Source organism: Cavia porcellus, unplaced genomic scaffold (assembly GCF_034190915.1).
Source record: "Cavia porcellus strain 051 isolate PalLab524CR breed Dunkin Hartley unplaced genomic scaffold, mCavPor4.1 scaffold_14, whole genome shotgun sequence".
NCBI lineage: Eukaryota > Metazoa > Chordata > Mammalia > Rodentia > Caviidae > Cavia > Cavia porcellus.
This window is the reverse complement of record NW_026947497.1, coordinates 5219484-5229261: the sequence shown is the minus strand read 5'-3', so window position 1 is coordinate 5229261 and position 9778 is coordinate 5219484. Positions and strand designations below refer to the sequence as shown.

The 9778-nt window shown below is 36.6% G+C and overlaps 1 long non-coding RNA gene across 1 annotated transcript; it reads right to left on the bottom strand.

Annotated features, from left to right (window-relative positions):
- Positions 1–287: 287 nt before the first annotated feature.
- Positions 288–4079, bottom strand: LOC134470372 (uncharacterized). Its single transcript, XR_010039222.1, has 2 exons — positions 3887–4079; positions 288–435 (listed from the first exon to the last, which is right to left on the bottom strand). It is a non-coding gene; the product is annotated as an uncharacterized LOC134470372 (long non-coding RNA).
- Between the last annotated feature and the right edge of the window lie 5699 nt (positions 4080–9778).

Here is a 9778-nt window from a genome sequence, read left to right as displayed (position 1 = left end):
TTGTAAGTGTATTGCCACTATGCCTGGCGATAAGTATGTTTTTAAATATGACCATTAGTGCATACAGAACATTTTACTTGTATTCTAGTCTTTGTGTACTTAATAGTATTTTGTAGCATTTTGACTGTTATAATTTCCAATGTTGAATGGCAGGTCTGGCATTTGTCCAATTCTTTTCTCCCCTGCCTAGACCCTCACTATAGTTTTGGACCTAGTTCTAACACTGATAATTCCATTTGGTTGCATGACAATTTTATAACATTTCAAACAGTCAAATATATACTCACATTGATTTTTCCTTCATCATCTGAATCAAGGAGCTCTGCAATTCCCAGTGTCTGTATCAGTTCATTATCCATTTCACTGTCAGGAATTTTGGCTTACATGGCCAGTGTCAAAGTCATCATTGTCATGATCATCATCATCCACTTAATCCTATTATGAAAACATGTGTTTTACCATAATGGATCATCTTCATCATCCATGCATGACTAATTTGTTGATTCATTTTTTACCTCCTCCAAATCTTGCAAATCTGGCTTTTCAGATGTCACACTGTACTTAACTGGGCTATTTCCACCAGGAAAACAAAACCAAAACATTTTTTAAAACAAATCTAAGAGTGGTGTGTATATGTTATACCCTCTATGATACTTGGGTAAACATACACAAACCTGTTAGATGGAACATAAATGTTGGTAAAATTCCAGGTTCACACTTTTCCACATGTGTGCAAACTTTGCCTTTGGTAGTACCAAGTGACTAAACACAAAGATTGTTGCTTGTGTTCCTCAGACAAAGGTACTGAGATGCACAGCCAGCTACTGTTACACTAAAGTAAAAATTTAAGTAGAAAATTAAGGGATGTGTTTGTGGAACTCAGTGTCACGCTTTTTTGGTTAAGTGATGTTGCCAGGTCCCTATTTTTGTTAGTTGATGAAGGCAGAACAGGAAGTAGTGAGATTGAACTGTTTCAGGGAAATTTAAGTGAAAAATGAGGAGAAATTTTGACCATGAGAATTATGAAGCAAAAGTTCAAATTATCCTGGGAAATAATGAATCCACTTTTACCAATCATATGCAAAGTAGTACTTGACCACACATTTATCTGGGACAAGTTAGGAATAATAAAAGCCAACTTTACCAACATTATGGGAATACATTAAATGATCCAAGAGGGAATGCTTCTCAAAATCCTTACCATGTACTGAAAAATAGACTCAGTAGGAAAGAGGAACTTTTAAAATATCTAAGAACAAGATATTAGTTCTACAAATAGTTGTTCATTTTCTACTGTGTACAAAACTCAAAATTAAACTTTGTGGAGGAAGGAAATAAAAAATCCTAAGTATGAAGACTTTGGGTCATTGATTGGCTAGAAAATAGGTAGCCCAACTTTAAAAATTTACATGCCCTTATTGTAAAAACAATTTTGAGTATTTAAACTTTAAAATGTACATTTTTATAGAATATAAAAATACTATGACATTGTAAAATAAATCAAATATAAATTAAAAAGGCTGAAATAAGAATAAATCTTATTTAAAATGTTTTGCTAATTGTGATGCTTTCATCTAGCATTAACTTATTATTTAAAGCAACAATAACTGGTTCACCAGTTTGATGTTTTACAATAATTGTTACCTTTTATAGTGAATCATCTTGATGATTTTAAGGCTATTGGTTGATTTCTTGTCAGATCTGATTAAACTATCATTATTTTTATCATGTACAGTGGCCAAAAAAAAAAAAGCCATCATACCAGGAATAGATGTGTCAGCTCTGCTGTTTCTGATTGTTCTCTTTGCATATACACTTTTAATAATCTGTGACTGCTCTAATGGAAGCTTTCTGAAACTCTGGTTTCTTTCATGAGGGTTATTGTATCAATGCTGTGTGATATAGTCCTTAGAATGGCAGGGTTGACACATGCTGTCTGTATACTCCTGTGTTAAATGACAGACGCATTGAGACATTGTTTCCTACCCTTTCTCAGGACAACTGGTGACCCTAGAGTCCACACAGTGAGTGACAGTGCATCCATTAAAGACTGATAAGTTTAGTTCTGTTTACAGGTAGAGAATGGAAATAGACTGCCTTTTCTAGAGTTATAGATTTGAAAGACTCACTACAGATCAATTTAGATTCTAAATGAACATGCTTTAAATGCAGTGATGAGCTCACAGTAAAAGAAATCTCTAAGAATTCCTCCCTTAATTTAAGTCTAAAAAGCTTAAAGAATGTGAATTATAAAAAGATAGTTTCCAATAATAACAACATTTATAACAAGTTTATTCTCATTAAAAGAGCTTCCAAATTACATATATGATTAAAAAATTGAACATGAGCCTTGTGGATTTGAAATACAAGAAATCATGGAAAACAAAAATATTGGCAATGTCTGTATGACTTAAACCATAAAGCTGCTTGATTGGCACATGATTATAGTATAAATATTAATGATAATGTCTAATATTTAAGGTTGAGATTAAATAGAAAACAAGAAAAAACTAAAATTATAGACAATAATGGAAACTCAATTGATGTAGAGGCAATAAAATTATGAAAATATTGTGAGGTCATTATATTATTTGGCAGAAGAAATAATAAAGGCTATTTTTTTAGAGTTGAGAATGTAAGGTAAATTTCTAAAAGTAATGATGAGAGCGCATTATTATTGATTTTCATAGATTTTAAAAATCAATCAAATGAAAGCAAAAGAAAGAAATAAGAAAAGGGAATCATAAGAGTATAAGACAGAAAGCACAAAATAAGAAAGTAGAAAAATACAAATGTACTAATACTTATGGTAAATGAAAGTGAACTAAGTTATTAAACTCAACAATTAAAATATTAATATGTCCAGGTTGCATAAAAGGCCAATACCCAGCAATATTCTTTGTGAGGCACAGTTTTCCAAAGTTTCACTTAAAATATAAACACAAATAAATATTTTCATATAAAAGGATAGGAAAATGATATAACAGACAAATTTCAGCCTTGAAAAAACTGACATGAAAATAATAATCTCATCTTTCAGCACTTGCAAGGATGGAAGTGACTCTGGGACAATGGAAACCTTTTAACTTACTGGGAACAATGAACAACTCTAAACCTGATCCACCTGGTGAAGTTGTCTTAGATAAAGCACAGTGAGAGACCTGTAGTGCTGCCTCAGTTCACAAACACTTTGGTTTGCAAACAGAAGCATTTGTTAAAATTTTGCTTCCATTCCTGAACTCTGCTTTGGTTGATGAACCAACCCAGCAAACAGGAATGCGGCCATCTTTTCCAGCGTCATGGAGCCAGTTAAGTTCATGAACCGAGGCACCACTGTGTGCTTCTCATTTTGCTTTGTCTGTTTAAGGCAGTTTCATCAGGTAGATACAGGTTTAGAATTGTTAATTATTCCCAGTGAAGGAAAAATTCAAATCCACCATTATAGTGGGAGATTTAAACTCTTGTCGTTTCAATGTGGTTCTGATAATCTGAACACCATAATCAGCGAGCTTTCTTAGTAAACATTAGAGAGCTCCACACTCAACAATTATAGAATGTCAATTCTTTGTGAGGCACCATAAAAAATATACAGACTTCTGACACACATTCTGCAGACCGAAGGAAGTGAAACTGATGTAAAAATTAGATCTCCCCAACACTTAGGTAAGTGGTTATAAATAGCACATGAGTCAAGGAGAGATCTGAATAAAAATTTAAAACACTTGGCACTGGATAGTAGCTAAAGCGCTGGTGTCAGTTTGTCAGCTGGAGTCATCTCAGAAGCCAGCCCCACAGAACTAGATTCCCCGGGGATAAACCAGGGAGGGTGAAGAAGGAGCCCGGCACAGTGGGCTGCGGGAACCTTCAGGCTGGGTGCAGCACTTACCTGGGGGAAGAGGAAAAGTAGGAGGAAGATGAAGGAGGAGAGCTTCAGAGCGTTCTGTGGGGTCCTAGGGTCCCCAAGCCAAGGAGCTGGCTGGGCCCTGTCCCGATACCCTGGCTATACTCAGCCACTGCCTGAGTCCATGTCAGGAAGCTGCAGGGTCTTCTCTGGAAGCCTGAAGGAGCTGTAAAGGAATGTACAGAGCCAGGGGAGAAGACTGGAGCTCCTCATCTGAAGGAGAAAAAGGGAAGACTTCCTTCTTTTCCTTTGGATTCTATCCAGGCCATGAGCCATTGGTTGGTGCCACCCATGTCTGACGTGATTCTTCCTTGCTGAGTGCGGAATCTCTCGTCAGTCTTCCACAGTCTCACTCAGAACTCACTGACCTGCTGGGTGTTCTTACTCAAGTTGACATTATTATTAACAACCACACAATTATTTCTAGCCATTTTTATTTGATCCCCCAATATTTCTAATGTTTCAGCTTATTGAGTGCTAGAAAGTTCTAGGATTTGATCTCTACCAATCTTCCTGTTAGATAGGTGATGGTAGATACGTAACAGGACTTTTTCTTGGGGATAAAGAAGGGATCCCAGTGATTCACATGGGACTTTCCATTTGTGCACCTAGGATTTCACGCTGTGCACTTTTCATGTATTTTTGAAAACCATAACCCAGTAAGTCATGTTTATTGAGGGATGAGTCCAGTCATTTTGGGCACCAAACCACTGTGGCTGGCCTTCTCCCTGGCCACTGTAATTAATTCCTAGAGTACAGTTTCTAAAGGCTCTGATGATGGCGATACTTGTCCCCAGCATTCACTGGCTTCCCTCCAGTTTCGGGGCAGTGCTCTCTCTTTGCTGGTGCAGTGCCACCTCCTGATGGTGCCGTCAGGTCTCTTCATGATGCCTGCACAACCTGCGGTCTGCGGGAAGGTAGAAGGTGCATCTCACCTCATTAAATCATCTGAAAGATCCCAAAAGCTCTGTTGCTTTTGCATGGGGTGGACGGTCCTTGAGAGCCTGGGGGCCTCTGACTACTTCCTGTCCCCCTAGTGTCTGCAGGCCTCACTTCACTCCAGTGAAGAACAGGGAGGTGGAGCGAGGCTGGCTCAGAGCTGACGGCCCCTAGTAGAGCGTGAGAAAGTTGGTCCAGAGCAGAGTGAGGAAGTCAGAAGTGAAAGCGGTGGGAAGCAAAGGTTTATTTACTTGGTTGAATGCAGGAGAATCATCTACCTTCCGACAGCATGCTACAAGGCAGGGGGAATTTGATTCAGTTGCCCAATGGTCAGGAAACCCATCCTATTCCTCATTATAGAGATAAGCTAGTTTCCAAAAATAGCTGTTACACCGATTTGTAAGATCTAAGCCGGTCACATTGGTGCTCTTTGCAGGCCACAGGGAGGAGAACAAGAATCCAGCCATTTCCTGTGAGTCAGCGCCATGCCTGGGCCATAGAGAGGAGAACCAATGCCAGCCACTTGCAGTGCGTGGGTGGGCTGGAAGACTTGAAGAGCCAAGGTCTCTCCTCCCCACCCCTTGAGCTACCAGCAGATCTGGAGAAATACAGGCGGAAATGATAGTTATTGAAGTAAAATACGGCTTAATGCTTGTAGTGTTTAGTGTTTCGTTGACTTTGCAGGCCTAAAGCTAATCTGATCATCTATTTAGAGGATAACTATATGAAGTATAGCATCTGTGGGGAATCGCCTTCTGAAAATGGTAGCCATTGTAAATTCTCTAATTATTTTATTTTAAAGTCATGTATCATTTTCATTGTTTGTTTATGGTTTGGTTTTAGTCTATTTTGTCTTGTTTGATTTTATTACATCTGATGGCATGGGCAGCTATTTCAAAGATAACAAGATCTATTATGGTAGCCATTTGGATTTACTATTATCTTGTTTTGAAGTCCTATATGGAATTCATTGATTTGTTTTTATTGGTTCTATTTTATTCTGTTTTGTTTGATTTTCCTATATCTGATAGTATGGGCAGTTATTTTGAAGACAACAAGATAGGAATAGTAGCCATTGTTGATTTCCTATTACCTTGTTTTGAAATCCTATATCATTTGCACTGTTTTGTTTTGATTGGTTTTACTATGTTTTATTCTGCTTGGTTTTATTCTCTTAATAAAACTTTAAAAATATATATACAAGGTAACTAAGGTAATTGTACTGCTAATTTCTATTAATTCATTGAAGAGCAATTTGTGCTTGTATTGTTTGATCAATGTTGCATGTCTATATCTTGTAATTTGAGCAACTACTTTGAAGATAACAGTACCCAATATATTAACCACTATTAATTATCTTGTTTTGAAACTATGTACCATTTTGACTTTTCCTCTTTAACATTAAAAGAAAAATAGAAAATAAAAAAAAATCTAAGCCAATCAAGGGTCTTATTAGCCTTTGTTTCTGGGTTGAGGAAAGGTCAGGGACACAAAGTGAGCACATGCAATAATTTTACAAGAGTTAACTTCCTCAAGTACATATTGTACAAAAGCTTGTGATAAACACACAACCATTGGTCACCCAAGTCTTTTCCTGTATCATCCCTACCTACAGTTCCCTCTAACCATCCATCGTATATTATTGCTCTCAAAAAATTTTTTGTACAGGGAATCAAACTCAGGACCTCATGCTTTCCAGGCAAGTGCTGTGCCTCTGAACCACACCCCTCACCCTCTCAATGTTGCACAGTGTTCTTAGTTAAGAAATCACTTCAGTTTTTACCCAGCAGTCTCTTTGATCTTCCTGAAACTCAGTCATCTTTGAAATTTGGAGAAGGAGACAAAGCAGGGTACAGAAATCATGCTTTGTTCTTCGCGTCCACGCCAGGAGTTTCTTACTGGGGCAAGCTGCCGGTGCCTGGCTTTCTCTTCTGTTTCCATGGATGAACGCTGTCCCAGGGCACTCACTGGTCCTTAGGAAAACACATTTCTTTTGAACTTATCATTCCAGCTTATGAGATATAAATGCCAGAATCTCAGATTTCCCCTTTTATTTCTTCTACCCTTCCTGTCTTCTCTTTATCATCATCTCCCCATCATCAAATTATTCCATATATATCTGATAAATCATCATCTGCTAAAATAAATGAAGTACTTAACATTAATGAACAATGATAAGGAAATAACAATTTTTTATTTTATGGAAAAGTAAAAATTTCATAACAAAATAATAGGAGGATAACAATAGTTAATATATTGCATATTTTGTCTTTAAAGTAGTTATTCAGAGTGTAAGGTATGGGCATAAAAAATTCTCCAGTCAATATCAGCACAAACCTTCCTTTTCGATGAACTAAGCAGCACTAATATAATTGACTTGCACTTTTTTTCCCTTTTCCTTTCCCTTTTCATCCTAATTCCTTTTTCTTTTGAACAGTTTCTTAGCATTTCACAATATCTATTGTACATTTTAGACTTATTTACTCTTTCAGTTTCTCATACCAGGGAGACAATATGATGTTTATACATGCGACTGATTTTTTTTTTCGCTATGGAGTATGATCTCAAGTTACATCCATTTACCTATAAATGTCTTAAGTTTATCCCTCTTTATGGCTGAATAGTACTCAATTATGTAAAAAGACCACATGTTTTTTATCCGTTCCTCAGTTGATGGGTATTTGAGTTGTTTCCAAGATTTAGCTATTACAAATTGTGCTGCTATAAACTAAAGTTCACATATTCCATGTGGTATGATGTTTGTAATTCTTCTGGGAAGATACTCAGAAGGGGAATAGGTAGGTGAAACAGGATCTCTAATCCTAGCTTTCTGAGGAATCTCCACAATTATTTCCACAGTGGTTATAGCAGTCTACACTCTCACCAATAGTGGAAAAAGGTTCCTTTTCCCCCACAGCCACACCAACATTTGTTGTTGGTTGATTTCTTGATAATAGCTATTCTTACTAGGTGAGATGGAATCTCAGTATTGTTTTAATTTGCATCGCTTCAGTGACCATTGAAGTTAAACACTTTTCCATATATTTATTTGCCATTTGTATTTCTTCATCTGAAGAGTGCATTTTCATCTCAGATACCCATTTTTGGATTGGGTCATTAAATTTAAGGGACCTGAACTTTTCAATTCTTTGTATGTTCTAGATAGAAGTCCTTTGGCTGAGGGACAATTGGCTAAAATGTGGGTTATCTTTTCACTCTATTGGTGTTTTCTTTTGATGCACAGAATTTTTTTTAATAAGACAAAGTTGTAGTTATTGAATCTTTGAAGTATTTCCTGTGCAGCCGGGGTTTTGTTCATGAAGTCTCTGCCTATATCTACCTACTTTCTCTTCCAATAGATTTAGTGTTTCTGTGTTAATATTTAGATCTTTGACCCATTTTGACTTTAGTTTAGTGCATGGTAATAGACCTGTGTCTAGTTTTAGTATTCAGCATGTAGAGCCAGATTTTCCAGCACTATTTATTAAAAAGGCTATCTTTCTTCCAGTGAATATGTTTGGGTTATTTGTCAAAGATAAGGTGTCTGCGTGTGTTTATAATTGTGTCTGCATCTTCTCATCTATTTCACTGATCCTCTGATCTGTTTTTCTGCCAGTACCATGTTGATTTTATCACAGTAGCTTTGTAGTATAATTTCAAGTCAGGGATTGTGATGCCTCTGCCTTGCCCAGAATTGCTTTTGTTATTCTAGGTCTCTTTGTTTCTAAATGAATTTTAAGAACATTTTCTCTAGTTCTTTGAGGTGTGCTAATGGTATTTTAATCCAAATTTGATTGAATCTATATAACAATTTTTGGAGTATGGCCATTTTCACTATTTTGAGTCTTCCTATCCATGAGTGTGGGATATCTCTCCATTTTCTGGTTTCCTCTTCAGTCTCATTTTTTAGAGTACTGTAATTTTTAATACATAGATTGTTTACTTGTTTTATTAGGTGGATTCTTAAGGATTCCACCTAATTTTTTTTTGGATGCTACTGTGAAGAATGTGGTTTCCCTAATTTCTCTCTCAGTGAGTCTGTCATCTGGGTACAGGAATGCTATTAGTTTGTGAGTGTTGACTTTGTATCCAGCTATACTACTGCATTTGGTTATTAAATCTACAAGTTTTTTATGGAGTTTTTAGCATTTTCTATGTATGTACTCTTCTATGTAGAGTGTTATGCTATCTGTGAATAATAATAATTGAACATCTTCCTTTCCTATACTTCTTCCTTCCATTTCTCTCTCTTGTCTTATTGCTGTTTCCAAACTATATTGAATATGAGTGGTGAGAGTGGACATCCTTGTCTTGTTCTTGCCAACTATTTTTAAACAAAAATATCACTTTAAAGTTGATAAAATATAACAAGTTAGAATGTAAATAAGAAAAATCTAAATTCATTCATTGATTACAACTGATTACAACAGGTATGACATCTTGGCTAAAGCAGTACAGTTAGCAATAACAATATCATCAAGCACTGCCTAGAAATTGAAACCTGTGGGGACTGCTGATTTGGTATCTCTAACTATATAAGCAAGATCTGTAGTTATATAGCAACCTCCAGCATAGACCAGGAATTTGTATGCAGTGGGTTTCCCCTTGGTAGGGTGATTCTCTCCTGAGGGGGAGGGAAATTTAAGAGACATAGGTGGACACAACAGAGTGACGGCTGAAGCGAAATGTTGTAGCACAAGGCAAAAGGAACAAGGATGATCAGCAAAACTCTGAAAGCTAGAGAAGAAGACAGGAGAGAAAGGACAGAAGAGAAAGCAAAAGAATTTTGAGGCAAAGCAGAAAGACTACAGGCAGTGTTCCCTCACCTGTAAATATCAGCGAATACAGAAAGACAGGTGAGGAAAGAGAGTCAGGACAGAGGAAACAAACCAAACAATAAATGGCAAAACCTATGCAACCATCCTAAAAATAAAAAGC